This window comes from Calliphora vicina, chromosome 2 (genome assembly GCF_958450345.1).
Source record: "Calliphora vicina chromosome 2, idCalVici1.1, whole genome shotgun sequence".
Classification (NCBI taxonomy): domain Eukaryota; kingdom Metazoa; phylum Arthropoda; class Insecta; order Diptera; family Calliphoridae; genus Calliphora; species Calliphora vicina.
The window spans coordinates 46,771,006-46,789,060 of record NC_088781.1 but is presented as its reverse complement, the minus strand read 5'-3'; positions in this window follow the sequence as shown (position 1 = coordinate 46,789,060).

Sequence of the window (18,055 nt, the reverse complement as noted above, 5' to 3'; positions counted from 1 at the left end):
TTCAACAAATTTCGCACAAATTTTCCTTTCCCTTCAATGATCGGCACAATTTCAACTTAGTCATCAAAATGGTTATTTTTTGTGAGATAATTTCATCGTTGGTGTCAAATCACTTGCCGCCGAGTCATTTCTTCAGGTTTGGAAACATGAAACTGCACATGTGTGTGACCTTTCGTGCACCCGATTGTGAGCAATTGCGGCACCCATCTTGCGGAAAGCTTTATTAGAACCAAGTGGTCATTCAAAATTTAAGCCACTGAGCTGTGTGAGATTCGTATGGCTTCCACAATCTCTCGCACTTTCAATATCCAATCACATTCATAAACATATCTGAAACCCACAATATCACATCCTCCATGTAAGCAGTAGATTTAACTCCCTTGTTTTCCAATTCTACAAGAATCGAGTTGACAATCTTAAAGTGATCCACGCCATGATGTAATAATTCTCGATCCCGTTGCTGATGTATATTTTAACCTCTACAACTTCTAGAGCCTGTTGAATTGTAAAGGTCGCTTTTATTTATCTAGGAAAGATGAATTTGAATTCAATCAATGGTTCACTAACCTCATGCAGAGCTGTGTACATTGAGTGCCCCTATAGGTCGGGAGTCGATCAGTCTATACAAGGCATTCTACCAGGAAGATGATAACCTTATTGGCCGTATGTCTTTTGGATTCTGATGACTTGTCTTGGCATTCCTTCAACTCAAATCAAACGGAACATAGTTGAGAGAGAGAGTAGCATAGTTTGTATGTTAAATATAGTCAAGGAATAATGGATTCCTTTGCATTCTGCAGTATCCATCAAACGGTTTTAGTTTAAATTAGAATTTCCGAAAAGGAAATTAAAAATTTTGAATGATGGAATGTCCTTCAAATAGCGTAACAAATTATAAGATGTTAAACGTTATATATGAAAAAGCTCACCAAAAAGGCAGCTACGGTACGAGAAGGGCAAACAATTTGTAGACTTGTTCCAAAGTCGTCCATGTCAGTGGCAAAATTTCGCAAAGAAAGTGGATTATAAAAATGGGTATAAATGTTTGTTCTTCGGAAATTCGAAAAAAAAACAACTTTTACTGACAGACGCCTTCAATTTGTTTGCAACACTCAAACCCTTTAATTTATATTTGTCACACATAGGAAACAACTTTATCCTCTAACCAATATGCCTTTAAATAATTAATTTCTTTCAATTTCATGTTGAAACTTCCTTATATGTGGCAAAGCATAAATAATGTATAAGTTTGTCATTTCTTTGGGAACACCTGCAAATAAATAATATCGAATATGATATTGAATATCGAAAAGCATATGAACAATTTTTGTTTCTTTAAACCTAACAACAAGTACCTTTATGTATAGTAATAATGAAAAGAAAGTCTTTTGTTTTAAGGGAAAATATCAAGGAAATGATGAGAGACATTTTAAGAATTTTAATTTAGGAAAAGGTAAATTATGTATGGAATGAACAAAACTTTTCTAATCTGCAAATTTTAAATTAAAATGAAAGATGTGATATTTCGCATTCCATAATGAGTGAATACTAAATGTAGAATATTTTTGTAATCTTAGTAAAACCCAGAAACCCAGAATATTACCTCTCTTAATCAAAATATGACAAACTTTATGTCATCCATGCAAAACACAATACAATAGCTTTTAAGGGCGCAGAACCAAATGATACAAATCCTCTTAACAAAAAAATTAGTTTTTTGAGACTATGTTTCTGGAATGCAAACGATTTAAACCAACACAAATCAGAGGTATCCCACTTCATGCAGAATAAAAACATCGACGTGCTATTGGTTTCGGAAACTCATCTTACCAATAGAAATTTTATATTTCGGGTTATACATTCTACTGTACAAATCATCCTGATGGTAAGGCACATGGTGGCACTGGTGTTTTGATTAGAAATCGTTTAAAACATTATCCCCTAGATGAATTCTCAAAAGACTATATGCAGGCAACATCCATTCATCTGGAAAGCTTTGCTGGAGATTTAAATATAAGCGCGATCTATTGCTTACCACGCTTTTCAATGACCAAGGAGAAGTTTGAAGAATTCTTTAGCACGCTAGGAGGTCGCTTTCTGGCATGTGGCGACTATAATGCCAAACACACTTACTGGGGCTCTCGACTAATGAATCCCAGAGGTAGACAACTTTATAAAGCATTAGTTGATCGCAACAATGGCCTAGATATTGTGTCCCCTGGACAACCAACATACTGGCCTGCTGATTCTAAAAAAATTCCTGATCTCATAGACTTTGCCATAACAAAAAATATTAATCGAAATTCAATATCTACAGAAATGTCATATGATTTATCTTCTGATCATTCCCCAATTATAGTATCTTATTACGGGAGGACTAACATTTCAAAATTTCATACTGACATATTACTTTAAAACAAATTGGCTTAAATATAAAAAAATATATAAGCAGTCATATCCACACAGATCTTTGTATTCACTGTGAGGAAGATGTAGATAAAAGTGTCAATGACTTTACGTCATTAATTGTATCGGCTCTAAATCATTCAAAGAGTCAAATATTTCCTAAAACTGATATGCACATTTCCAACTCAGATATTGAACGACTTCTTTTAGAAAAGAGAAAACTCAGAAGAGAATGGCAACAAAGTAGATCACCTGCTGCAAAGCAGAGGCTGTCTGCTGCTAGTAACAATCTGAAAAAAGCCCTTCAATTAGAGGAGGATCGCAGAAATAGAAATTACATTCAAAGTTTAACAAATACCAAACACACAAATTTTTCCCTTTGGAAGGCAACGAAAAATATCAAGCTACCGGTAGAGGGGCAAAGCCCTTTAAGGAAAGCTGACGGTACCTGGGCTCACAGTACGGAGGAAAAGTCTAAAATATTTGCCGATCACTTAAGTACGGTCTTTCAACCAAACTCGCCAACTACTGTTTTTGAACATGTAGAGCCACCTGTGTCAACATTATCTAATGATGACATATTAGATATAAGCCCAGAAGACATTAACGAAGTAATCAAGGATAATATAATATTAAAAAAAATCACCTGGAAATGATTCTGTTACACCTACTATGATTAAAAACCTACCGAGTGTGGCAATAATTGTGCTGTCTACAATATTTAATGCGATCTTTAAACATAGAGTTTTTCCGACAAATTGGAAAACTTCTCAGATAGTAATGATACCAAAGCCAGGTAAGGACTTGACTGTACCATCCTCCTATAGACCAATAAGCTTGCTTATCGAAACTGTTCGAAAAAGTGTTCCAAAAGAATATCATACCATTTTTAAATGAGAAAAATATAATCCCAGTTCATCAATTTGGTTTCCGGGAACGCCACGGAACAATCGAACAAATTAATCGTATAACCGGGGAGGTAAGAAAATCCTTTGAATTAAAGAAATATTGTTCAGCTATATTTTTGGATGTCGCTCAAGCCTTCGACAAAGTATGGCACAAAGGCCTGGTATATAAAATAAAATGTTTGCTGCCACCATCTACTCATAAACTATTGGAATCTTATCTATCGGACCGTATATTTACAGTTAAGTACAATTATTACGTGACAAGAGAATATAGGATTGGAGCAGGAGTACCACAAGGAAGTGTTCTTGGACCTACCCTCTATTTGATTTACACCTCTGATTTGCCTACGAGCGATGAATTGACTATTTCTACATTTGCTGATGACACCGCAATTATTAGCTCGCATGAACACCCATATACAGCATCTAGTATACTAGATGGCTGCTTAAGATGTGTGGAAACATGGTTAAACAAATGGAGAATACGTGTAAATGAGTTAAAAAGCAAACATGTTACGTTCACACTGAGGGGGGGATGCTGTCCACCTGTCACACTTAACAATGTTAATATACCTCAGTCCGATTATGTTACATACCTTGGTATATACACTTAGATAGAAGACTTACATGGCGCCGTCATATAGAAACCAAGAGACTTCACATGAAGCCTTCACTGGTTAATAAGTGACCAATCAAAGTTAAGCCTGGACTATAAAGTCACCCTGTATAAAATCATTTTAAAACCAATTTGGACATATGGAATTTAATTGTGGGGAACGGCCAGTAATTCCAGTATTGAGCTTATACAGAGGGCCCAGTCGAAAATTCTTAGGACCATGACGGGTGCACCATGGTACATAAGAAATGAAAACATCCACAGTGACTTGGAAGTGCCACTAGTGAAGGATGAGTTTAAGAAAGTCCGCGATAAATATATACTGAAACTGCAATCACACCCAAATCCGCTTGCTCGGCTTCTCGCACAGAGCCAAACCAGATCAAGGCTTTGTAGAGGAGATCTACCACCCCGCTAAGATGAAGTCCATGCATCAAACAATGCTCTCTTTAGAGAGGAATTAGTTTTAATTTTAGTTATAAGATTTAATCACTTATTGTTAGGCAGATTCAATAAATAAATAAAAGGTTAAAAAAAAAAGTAAAAGCCTGTTTAGAATTGTACGTCTTAAGTAGTTAGAATCAATGACAAAATATCTAGTATCACCAAAATGACTTACTTAGCTTCCCTTTTGAAATTTATTTTCTAAATTTTCATTAATTATATTTCAAATTCTTCTTTAATTTGCAAAATCACCCAAATACCTTCATAAAGAAAATATATTCAATTAATAAAAAAAATCAATCATTTCATCACCTTTAAAGATTTAAATTAACAAGTTTTATTTAAAAAAAAAAAATTAAGGCTTTTTCTTTCCTAATAACTTGTTTTTCGTTGCGGATTTAATTTAAAAGTTTGGTGTTGTTTTGTTGCTTTGTTATAGAGCCACAAAAATTTTTTCATTAAAATAATTTTTTTTTTGTTAAAATTCTTGCTATTTGTTTAAGGATTTGTTTTTTTCTGTATTTTTTATTTTACATTTAATGGCGTACATTAATGGTATTATGTTAAAATGTCCATTTAGTAAAGTGATTAGGGTATTCTGCAGTTTCGATGCTCTGTTCTGCTTTCCTTTTAGTTTTTCTTTCATTTGTGAGTTTTTGTCTTATTTTTTCATAACCACCACCAAAAAGATGGCGGGGTATATTGATTTTGTCATGCCGTTTGTAACATATCGAAACATTGGTGGTAGAACCAAAAGTATGGGTCCATAAACAATTACACAGGTCAACAGCAAAAAATGACTTCACTAACCACTAAATAGATTTGATGTATCATGGTTACCTAAGTACAAAAATGGTAAAATTTTTTAATTCTATGAATAGATTTTTTTTAATATTTTTTTTTTCTAAAATTGTGAATTTTTTTAGATGTTTCTCGTCATAATTTATGATAACTCAAATACGGTTAGTTCGATGTTTTGTTAAACTTTTTGTTACAATAACAAAACACATGTAAAATTTACACTCAAAGTACACGCTTGTAAGCACATACAATTTTCTGAAAATGAGTGAATTCACTTAATTGTGAATAAATTCGAAAATAATAAATCGATTTTTATAGTCGATATCTCATTTTGTTCCTCTTACATGTGGCTTTGCGATAAAGTAAAAAATCTGAACAATTTCTGTCGTTTTCGATTTTTTCTGATTTTTTTAAAACAAAAAAATTGGATATTTTCACATAAAAAATATATTTTTTGCTTTAATTTGTTATTATAACTCCGAAACTACTGTGCCGATTGAAACGCAATATATATGTGAATATTTGTACATAGCATGGGGAAAATGTTTTCAAAATTCAATCAATCGAAAGAAGAACATTAACTACTTAATTTTATGTATATCAAACAAAAAAGTAAAATTTTGTGAAAATGAGCGAATTCACTTAATTGTAAATAAATTCGAAAAGAATCAATCGATTTTTATGATGGATATCTCATTTTGTTGCTATTATATGCGGCTTTGTGACAAAGTAAAAAATCTGAACAATTTCTGTCGTTTTCGATTTTATCTGATTTTTTTAAAACAAAAAAATTGGATATTTTCACATAAAAAATATAATTTTTGCTTCAATTTGTTATTATAACTCCGAAACTACTGAGCCGATTGTAACGCAATATATATGTGAAAATTTGTACATAGCATGGAGAAAATGTTTTCAAAATTCAATCAATCGAAAGAAGAACATTAACTACTTAATTTTATGTATATCAAACAAAAAAGTAAAATTTTATGAAAATGAGCGAATTCATTTAATTGTGAATAAATTATAAAACAATTGATCGATTTTTATGATGGATATCTCATTTTGTTGCTATTATATGCGGCTTCGTGACAAAGTAATAAACCTGAACAAATTCTGGCGTTTTCTATTTTTCATGATTTTTTTAAAACAAAAAAATTTTATATTTTTATATAAAAAATATATTTTTTGCTTCAATTTGTTATTATAACTCCGAAACTACTGAGCCGATTGAAACGCAATATATAAACGGATTAAAGGTTATGCAAATTCAAACTTTTATAAGTTTATCTTAATAATATCGGACTAGGCCTTTTTGAGTTAACATAAATTATGTGGAGAAACGTCTAAAAAAATTCACAGTTTTTCTTAAAAAATTAAAAAAAAAACTTCTCCCTACCCACCATAGTGGGGAGGGTATAATGCGTTTGTGCAGATGTTTGTAACGCCCAAAAATATTAGTCTAACACCCACCTTAAAGTATACCGATCGACTTAGAATCACTTTCTGGGTCGATTAAACGATGTCCGTCTGTCCGTCCGTCCGTCTGGTCGGCTGGCTGTCCATGTAAACTTTGTGCGCAGAGTACAGGTCGCAATTTTGAAGATATTTCGATTAAATTTGGTACATATTATTTTTTCTGCTCAAGGACCAAGCCTATTGAAACTGGCTGTAATCGGTCCTCTATTTCACCTAGCCCCCATACAAATGTCCTCCCGAAATTGGACTTTATCGGTCATAAATGTTTAATTTATATATGTATCTCCACAAATTCCGCTCCAAATAAGTTTTATATACACAAAATTCATGTCACCAAATTTTGTTACGATCGGTCCATAATTAGTCATAGCTCCCATATAGACCCGCTTCCGAAAATCACTTTAACGTGCATAAATCGCTTAAAAATGTTGGTATACACACAAAATTCAACATACTTAACTTTAATATAGACATAAATCACACGACCTAATTTCATGGTGATCGGTCCATAATTGGTCATAGCCCCCATATAAGGCCCACTTCCGAAAATCACTCAAAAATATAAATTATTGAAATTTTAAAAGAAAAATTTTGTTTGCTCTTTTACTTAGTGTAGGGTATTATATGGTCGGGCTTGACCGACCATACTTCCTTACTTGTTTTTTATCAAAAATGTTTGGTATTGAAAAAGGGCAAAATTGCTTAGTACCAGATTTATGAACCAAAAAATGTTACAATCACCAAAAATAAACCACCGCTTTTAAAAGGTAAAAACATAACAACATATGTACATAATGTCGTTCCAAATATTGTAAAGATCGAGTCATAATTAGTCATAGCACTAACCAAATCGTGAGTACTATTTTATACAAAATGCCTAACAATCGGTACCTGCATTGCATTGATGTTGGGTATAAAAGATTCAGCACAGCCGAATATAACACTCTTAGTTTTTTCCTCTTTTTCTACGTTTTTTTTTTTTAACAACTCATTTGTCTCAACATTTAATTAGGTTTCCTAAATGATTTTCTGGGTAAATTTGTGTTTCAAACAAATCGTTAATTTGTTTTTTTCTTTCTTCGCTTTTTTCTACTCTTTTTGCCCAGCTAAGAAAAAAAAACACAAGATTTTTACTTTTCCTTTTTCAGATTCGTACATTTACCTATATATACAAAATAAAACAAAAAAAAAAATCGTTAATACTCATGGAAATGAATTGAAAATAGGGGGAGGGGGCAACGGTTAAATTGGGAATTAGATAATAAGGCTTCTTTAATTGTTAGGGAATTAAGTGTACACTTTACCTTAATTTACTAAATTGTGATTTTTTTATTTGGAGTGTATAATTGTTAATAATTAAACTTTGTAATAAAGTTGGTTGTAGAAGTTTAAACCCAAATTAGAATCAAAATATAAAGGCCTCTATATTTAGAGTCGACTTCTTTGAGAATATATACATTGTATAGATATAATAATATATACACTGGTGCATATTCCTATAAACGCACTTATTTTTTTTCTGTATTTTTGTTATATCTCTGTTGATCTCATCCAAAACCAGAATTTAAAACTTTTTTAATAAGAGACAACTTAACGGTACTTTTTGAAAGTAATTAAGTTTTTTTTCTTATTCTTGTTGTTTGCCTTAATTATGCGATCAAATGTTTTTGCTGCTATTTTAAGTGGAAGATTCGTATAAACGCAGACGTGGAATTTGTTTTTAAAAAAGCTACCATAAATAAAATATCAATTTTAGTTTATTTTCAACCGAAGGTACGTTTCTAATAGTAACATCTTAATTTACTGCAACTTTTTCTATTTGAATCAATAAATTTCATCACTTTTACAGATGCCCAAGGGAACTTTTTTGTCCGATCAAGAAAAGATTCAAATTAAATTTTTTCACGACCAAGGATGTTCCACTAGAGAAATTGGACGTAAAATCTATCGTTCGGAAAGTGTGGTGCGAAATTTCGTGAAGAAATATCAAAATTATGGAGTTCGCAAACCTACAAAGGGAAATACAAAACTAGCAAGAAGACAACTTAATCTAATAAAACAAGAAGCAACCCGCAACAAATTGAATTCCACACAAATAAAGAATAAATTGAATCTTCCAGTGACTTCCAAACACGTTGCACACATTTTACGAAACGATGAAAGCATAAAATGGAAAAAGCCGAAATGTAATCCAATACTAAAAAAGCACCATAAAGAAAACCGTCTAAAATTCGAAAGAAAATATATGAAATGGACAGATGAGTGGAAAAAAGTAATTTTCTCTGACGAAAAAAAGTTAATTTAGACGGGCCTAACTCATACTCATGCTATTGGCACGATTTGAGATCAAACGATGTTCGGATGTCAAAACATAATTTCGGTGGTGGTGTTATGGTTTGGGCAGCGGTTTCTGCAGTCGAAAACATGTTTTGTTCCGACAAAAATGAATAGTGCGATTTATAACGAACTTTTGGAAGATGCCCTTCTCTCAGTTATGGATGAAAAAGTGGATGAAGATTGCATATTCCAACAAGATAATGCTGCAATCCATATTTCTAAGCAATCGAAATCTTGGTTTAATGAACATAGCCTTCCTCTGTTGGACTGGCCGGCTTGTAGTCTGGACTTAATACCAATGGAGAACTTGTGGGGATACATGGCCCGTAATGTTTATGAAATAATGCCCAGAATGAAGCATAATGACTGTGACAGAGCTGAAACTAAGAATTAAACAAGTCTGAGAGGAAATTGATTCTGATCTGCTTAAAAAATTTGTGGAATCAATGCCAGACCGTATTTTTGAAACAATCCATAACAAAGGATTATCCACACATTATTAATAGTGCTACAGTGGACCATAACGGGAACTATTGGAGATATTATTACAAAATTTCACATGGTTAGAGCTGAGGTGTTTTTGAGTTGAATTACATTTGTTCAGCTTCCTAGGGGTAATACCGGCCAGTTTGTGTCCCCTCAAAGTTGGTCACCTCGGGTCTCAAAATTTTTAAAAAAATCCCCAAAAATCCATTTATTTTAAATATAAATAGTCCTTGAGAAGATCTACAAAAAATACGCTTACATGTGTAGGTTATCTCCTTCAGTTGAAGAGATATTTAGGTTTATTTATTTTTTTTTAATTTTGCTCGATTTTTTTTTGTTTTTTAGATATGGCGGCCCTACGGAGGGTCGAATTTTTTTCAAAATATCAGCTATATTGGCAATAAAATTCTAAATAAAATAAAAAAAACTTGGTAACAGTTATCTCGTCCGTGTAAAAAGTTACACGCATCCAAAGTTGGAACATGTAAAATGGGCCTAATTTTTTACGATTTTTCCTAAAAAAGTCCCTATATTTTTTCTTTTGTAGAAACAAATTTTCTTTGGGACTATATACAATTTTTATATGTTCCGGAAAGAAAACTTAATGCAAAAGCATGTAAAGTAAAATTGGGCTCACTTAAGCGGACACAGTATCCCCCAGACCTATCCAAACTTGGACAATTTTAAAAAAAATATTTAGGTTTCAGTAAAAAATTCTAAAAAGGCAAAGCACCGATCCCCGAAAAAGTTCCGTATTTGTATAACCCTATATGTTGTTTAAATACTTAGAAAGTTGTTTTACTATCACACGGTAAATAGCGTCACAGTAGGCACTTTTCTAAAAAAACTCAGTTTTTGGAACACATTTTCCCCGTTTTAGGAATTTCGGTATTTGAAAATAAAAAATGTCAAAAATTATAATGTCATTAATTTAAGGACATTTGGATCTAAATTAGTTCCCAATTTTGTTATGATATCTTTAACCGTTAAAATTTTACATTAAATCAAATTTTATATTTTTATTCGTGGAAAATCACCATATGAAAGTTTTTTTAGTTTTTAAGGTAAATGAAGTCCCAAAATTTTATAAAATTACTTAATTTTACTAAAATAAAAATCCTCAGGTCATAGTGTTTTCAACAGTATCAAATACTTATATAAAAAGCCTTTATTTACTCCTCAGAAGTTCCACAAACCTTGCCCGCTTTGACAAATTTGTACATTTTTTCATATAATGCGTGCAAAAATCTGTTACACTAAAATTTCTGTTAAGTCAGTATGTGTTTGAATTCAAAATTTACATTCGACCCTCCGTAGGGCCGCCATATCTAAAAAACAAAAAAAAATTGAGCAAAATTAAAAAAAAAAATAAATAAACCTAAATATATCTTCAACTGAAGGAGATAACCTACACATATAAGCGTATTTTTTGTAGATCTTCTCAAGGACTATTTATATTTTAAATTTCAGCTCATTCGGATCATAAATGAATTTTTGGGGATTTTTTTACAAATTTTGAGACCCGAGGTGACCAACTTTGAGGGGGCACAAACTGGCCCGTATTACCCCTAGGAAGCTGAACAAATGTAATTCAACTCAAAAACACCTCAGCTCTAACCACGTGAAATTTTGTAATAATATCTCCAATAGTTCCCGAGATACCGAATTATTTCCAAAAAAAAAAGTTTCTAAACCACTGTGCAGTGTATGACTAAAACAAATAACATAATACCTAACAAATTTTAAATTTGATCTTTAAAAACCATTCTTCATATTCGGGGTGGCGTATTTTCAAAATCGAAAAAAATCTTAATATACATAACTGTTAATAAAAAAATAAAGCACGGAATCTACAGTTCTGATTTTTTTTATTTGATTCAAATTATAACAAGTAATAGAGCTATATTCTGCTATGCCGAATCTATATATCCTTCACCTAAGTGTCGTGAAGGATATAACTAAGCTGCGAAAAATATACGTTTCCTCATTCATTATGCAGCAGGTATATTTTTTTTATAAAATTTGACTTTAATTTCCGTGCTCTAGTTTTGCCCCCTAATTTTTGCAGTGTTCCGAATGTGTTGAGAGCTCTTTTGAAAATGCTTTCTATTTATTAACTTTAGAATCTTCATGTGGACCATTCCTTCTAACTGTAGGTTTTCTATCAACGGACAAGTTCTCCCGATACTGTTTAATTACATTGGACACAAAAAAAAGACAAAAGCTTATAAAATTATAAAAATACTTATTTCATTAAATTACTCTCCAACTGTTTCCTGATTTCCCAAAATTTAATTTTAACTTTTCAATACAAAACACAGCCCTAAATTCATACTTAGTACTTATATCCATTTGATAGTACTTTAAACGTTCATATCCTTTACTCTCTGCTTGCAAAACTCACTCTATTATAGTTTATCTTAAGCAATATTTTTATTTCATTTATATTTGAGAAACATTTACACGGAAAACATAAATTTTATTTATAATCAACTTATTTTCATACTCCCAACTCCAGCCCCAAAAACCAAACCTAAATTTCACGGCAAAACAAAATCCAATAAAACTCCAAAAAAAACAAAAAGACTAACAAAAAGAAGGAGGCCAAAAAGGGACACACTAAAAATGTCCTTTTATACTACAAATATTAGTTGTAGGAGAAGGAAGTTTTTTCTGCACTAAAATAAAGAGTAAAACACAAAATCGTATCAGATTTCCAAAATTTTCCGGTTTTTCTTTACTTAAGGACAATGAGAACAAGTACTACACGAATATGCTTATAATTGTGTCTTTGGAGTTTTAGTACAAATGCGATTGTTAGCTGGTTTTCAGGATAAATTGTATGTGTAGCTATGTAATACGTAGTTGGGCATTCACAGTTGTAAGTAGAAAGTACAAGGAAGCAAAAGTATCAAAGAACATGTGATTTATTGCCATGACAAAAAGATAACTAAAGTCAAATAAATTTTCTTCACTGTACAATGAGGTCAAAACACTTTTTTTTTGGGATTTTTTCAAAAGAAATTTAATATTTCTATCGTAATGCTGGCAGTGCGTTGACTGCGTTTACAATATGCCTTTGCTAACTGATTTTAATAGGGCTGAAATCAACTTGTCTTACCTTTTTAGACATAGTTTTTGTAGTATTTTGAGGAAAGGTTTATGAAAATAGAGTAAAACTTGTTTTATTGCTAATATGTCAGCCATTTTTTTGTTTGCTTGGACTCAGTTGATGTCCTGTACTCATGCACTGTATTGTGTTGAAACTAAGAAATTATTGGATTATTATTTCACAATGCAATAACTCGCAATGAAACAACTCCCAATGAAATTTTAGTTGGGTTTTATTTTATTTTGTAAATTAGGAGTTATTTCACTGTATTGGGAATTAGTTCATTTTTGTTGGGTTCTACTTTGCAAGAGCATAACCCATAAATATCTAAAACTGGTTTCGCTCAGAAAATTTGTTTTGCATTGCCGGCGTTTGGCCTGGCGCTAAGGTTTTCTCCTCTGGGGTGTATCAAAAACTGGCATCGCTTAGAAAAGTTTGTTGCATTGCCGTCCTTCGGCCGGTCGCAAAGGTTTTTTCCTCTGGATTGTATCAAAAACCGACTTCGCTCAGAAAAGATTCTTTTTAAATTGTCGGCCTTTGTCAGGTTGCAATGATATCTTAATCAGTGAAAATCGGAATAAGTCCCTCAATGCAAAAAACTTATTATGAAACCGCCGATTATTGGGAGTAATTTAATTTTACCCTTTGGTAGTTATTTAATTTTTCAAGTTTGGGAATTATTTTATTTTTGGTGGGATTTATTTCACTGGGAGTTATTTCATTTGGGACCTATTTCACGGTACCTCAAGCCTCTGTTCCAAAGTGAAGCGTACTCCAGAAAGAGCATTCTGCATCGATCGAAACACATAGCATTCGGACGGGCGAGGTCTGAACTATAATGTGGTTGAGGCAAAACTTTCCAACAACTTCATTTTAAATACTATTTAACAGGTATTGTAACATGTAGCTGAGCATTGTCATGATGGGATATTACGGTTTCATGTCTGGCCACATATTCTCGGCATTTTTCGACCAATGCTATCTTCAAACGAATCAGTTGCGTTCGATACAGGTTCCGTGTGCTGGTCTGGTCAGATTTCAGCAGGTCAAAATAGATAGGACCCTTTTGCTCACACCAAATACAGAGAATTACCTTAGCGCCATGGATATTTGGCTTTTTCGTCGATTCGGATACGAACTCCTACGCTTCGGGTTATCGTAATATATACATTTTTCATCGCAAGTAATTCTGTTCGTATGGTACCTAATTTCCCTGCTTTTGGATAAATCCAACTGCTCGCTAACGTTTTGAAAATTTAGCTTGAGTAGTTCCCAATAACTTTGCAAGATCTTGTCTAGTTTCACAATAACCTTCATGGAGTAATGTCTCCAATTTGTGGCCTTCAATCTTTTTTAGCAGGGCGATCTTGGCTTCCGTGTCAAAATCACCACTTTTGAACCGCACAAACCATATCTCTCGCGTTGAAACAGATGGAACACATTCACCATAAGCTTTGGCAATCGGAAGTAAAGCAGAACATCCCGCATATGACGCTTTGTTGGCACATAGTTCTAAATTTTCGAAGCAGAACAAACTTTGTTGTTTAAGTTATAATATTCATTTACTAAATAAATGACAGATATGTATATTTATTTATTCATATACCCAATATGACCTCAAAGCTTTCGTAGTCATTAACAAATATATGGCTGAATATGTGTCATATGATTGCAAATATATTTCAAAATACATTAATTATTATATTTTTATCTTGCTTTGAAAAATTTCGATTTAAAAATATAGAAAAACAAGTAAGAGTGCTATATTCGGCTATGCCGAATCTTATATAACCTTCACCTTTGTTGTGGATGCATTATTATTTTTTATAATTAGTATATACATATGTATGTACATTGCCCACTTTCAGCGTACAGCATCCTAAATTTATCAAGAACACAAAAAACAACAACAACGCCAAACGAAACAAAACACCAAAAGAAAAAACAAAATACGCAAGGCAATGAAACCAACACACATCCAAACATACGTTTAATTGTATAAAAAACAACAACAACGCCAAAAGAAACAAAATACGCAAAGCATGCACATTCAAACATACGATTTGTTGCTTTTTTTGTCAAAAAAACCAACACACAACCAAACAAACGTTTAGTTGTATAAAAAACAACAACAACGCCAAAAGAAACAAAAAACAAAAAAAAAACCAAATACACAAATCTTGCACACCCAAGCATACGTTTTGTTGTTTTTTTGTCAAAGCATGCAATACATTGTGTTTTTTGATGAAATTTTCAGAGGTTGTCTCGGATTTTTGCTCATATCTCCGTTATTTATGGACGGATTTTGCTGATTTTAAATAGCAAAATTCTCGAAAGTATGTCTGACAGAATTGTTGAAGATTTGGATCCCGGAGATATCTGGGGCCTTCAGAAAATTGATTTCAACAGACAGACAGACAGACAGACGGACAGACAGACAGACAGACAGACAGACAGACAGACAGACAGACAGACAGACAGACAGACAGACAGACAGACAGACAGACAGACAGACGGACATGGCTTAATCGACTCCGCTATCTATAAGGATCCAGAATATATATACTTTATAGGGTCGGAAATGAAAAATGTAGAAATTACAAACGGAATGACAAACTTATATATACCCTTCTCACGAAGGTGAAGGGTATAATAACATTTGTTTTCAGGGATTTCCACTTATTGTTCTCCCTTTAGCATTAATTTCTTAAACATAATTCCAAAACAAATAGATTTGAACATGTATAAGTAACTATTGTTCACACAACTTTATACATATGTACCCTGCAGTTCATTGAACTAGTTCCGCCACATCGAATGAGTTAGTCACTGAGAACTACTACTAGTGAATGTGCAATGTTAATGATTGGTGAATTTAACATGGGGATGTCATTGCATAACACTTCACTATTAAATTCAATAGTACTAATTCTACTGCATTTGAGAAAAAAAATGTTCAGAGAGCGGGGTTTAACTCATAAACTCTCGTTTTCTAGGCAAATGCTCTAACCATTAAGCCATAGCACTGTGGTTCCAAATCAAAATCTAGTGGACAAAATTATAAAAATCGGTATCTTCAGAATTTGGAAAAACTAAGTTTTTTCGGAAGCTGACTATCTGCTCTCCTCCAATACAAATGGGTTTTTTAATTGGACATTTAATTTTTTCGACAGAAGCGCCAGAAGTTCAACAAATTTTGAATCATATTTTCGTTAATTTTTATACCCTACACCACCATAGTGGGGAGGGTATAATGCGTTTGTGCAGATGTTTGTAACGCCCAAAAATATTAGTCTAACACCCACCTTAAAGTATACCGATCGACTTAGAATCACTTTCTGAGACGATTAAACGATGTCCGTCCGTCCGTCTGGTTGGCTGGCTAGCTGTCCATGTAAACCTTGTGCGCAGAGTACAGGTCGCAATTTTGAAGATATTTCGATGAAATTTGGTACATATTATTTTTCGGCTCAAGGACCAAGCCTATTGAAACTGGCTGAAATCGGTCCATTATTTCACCTAGCTCCCATACAAATGTCCTCCCGATATTGAACTTTATCGGTCATAAATGTTTAATTTATATATGTATCTCCACAAATTCCGCTCCAAATAAGTTTTATATACACAAAATTCATGTCACCAAATTTTGTTACGATCGGTCCATAATTAATCATAGCTCCCATATAGACCCGCTTCCGAAAATCACTTTAACGTGCATAAATCGCTTAAAAATGTTGGTATACTCACAAAATTCAACATAAAAAAATTCATATAGAAATAAATCACACGACCTCATTTCATGGTGATCGGTCCATAATTGGTCATAGCCACCATATAAGGCCCACTTCCGAAAAACACTCAAAAATATAAATTATTGAAATTTTAAAAGAAAAATGTTTTTGCTCTTTTACTTAATGGTCGGGCTTGACCGACCATACTTTCCTACTTGTTTTTATTATCCCTTCTTTCACTTCTGTAAACAATTTTGTAGTACTTTTTTCTCTAAAGATTTAATATGTTATATGTAATTACAATTGATTTCTATTTTTACAAATAAATACAGCTATCTGGAATAAACTTGCATATCATGCTCTATTGCCTTGTTATACCCTTCAGCTTCGTGAGAAGGGTATATATAAGTTTGTCATTCGGTTCATTTCCGACCCTATAAAGTATATATATTCTGGATCCTTATAGATAGCGGAGTCGATTAGCCATGTCCGTCCGTCTGTCTGTCTGTCTGTCTGTCTGTCTGTCTGTCTGTCTGTCTGTCTGTCTGTCTGTCTGTCTGTCTGTCTGTCTGTCTGTCTGTCTGTCTGTCTGTCTGTCTGTCTGTCTGTCTGTCTGTCTGTCTGTCTGTCTGTCTGTCTGTCTGTCTGTCTGTCTGTCTGTCTGTCTGTCTGTCTGTCTGTCTGTCTGTCTGTCTGTCTGTCTGTCTGTCTGTCTGTCTGTCTGTCTGTCTGTCTGTCTGTCTGTCTGTCTGTCTGTCTGTCTGTCTGTCTGTCTGTCTGTCTGTCTGTCTGTCTGTCTGTCTGTCTGTCTGTCTGTCTGTCTGTCTGTCTGTCTGTCTGTCTGTCTGTCTGTCTGTCTGTCTGTCTGTCTGTCTGTCTGTCTGTCTGTCTGTCTGTCTGTCTGTCTGTCTGTCTGTCTGTCTGTCTGTCTGTCTGTCTGTCTGTCTGTCTGTCTGTCTGTCTGTCTGTCTGTCTGTCTGTCTGTCTGTCTGTCTGTCTGTCTGTCTGTCTGTCTGTCTGTCTGTCTGTCTGTCTGTCTGTCTGTCTGTCTGTCTGTCTGTCTGTCTGTCTGTCTGTCTGTCTGTCTGTCTGTCTGTCTGTCTGTCTGTCTGTCTGTCTGTCTGTCTGTCTGTCTGTCTGTCTGTCTGTCTGTCTGTCTGTCTGTCTGTCTGTCTGTCTGTCTGTCTGTCTGTCTGTCTGTCTGTCTGTCTGTCTGTCTGTCTGTCTGTCTGTCTGTCTGTCTGTCTGTCTGTCTGTCTGTCTGTCTGTCTGTCTGTCTGTCTGTCTGTCTGTCTGTCTGTCTGTCTGTCTGTCTGTCTGTCTGTCTGTCTGTCTGTCTGTCTGTCTGTCTGTCTGTCTGTCTGTCTGTCTGTCTGTCTGTCTGTCTGTCTGTCTGTCTGTCTGTCTGTCTGTCTGTCTGTCTGTCTGTCTGTCTGTCTGTCTGTCTGTCTGTCTGTCTGTCTGTCTGTCTGTCTGTCTGTCTGTCTGTCTGTCTGTCTGTCTGTCTGTCTGTCTGTCTGTCTGTCTGTCTGTCTGTCTGTCTGTCTGTCTGTCTGTCTGTCTGTCTGTCTGTCTGTCTGTCTGTCTGTCTGTCTGTCTGTCTGTCTGTCTGTCTGTCTGTCTGTCTGTCTGTCTGTCTGTCTGTCTGTCTGTCTGTCTGTCTGTCTGTCTGTCTGTCTGTCTGTCTGTCTGTCTGTCTGTCTGTCTGTCTGTCTGTCTGTCTGTCTGTCTGTCT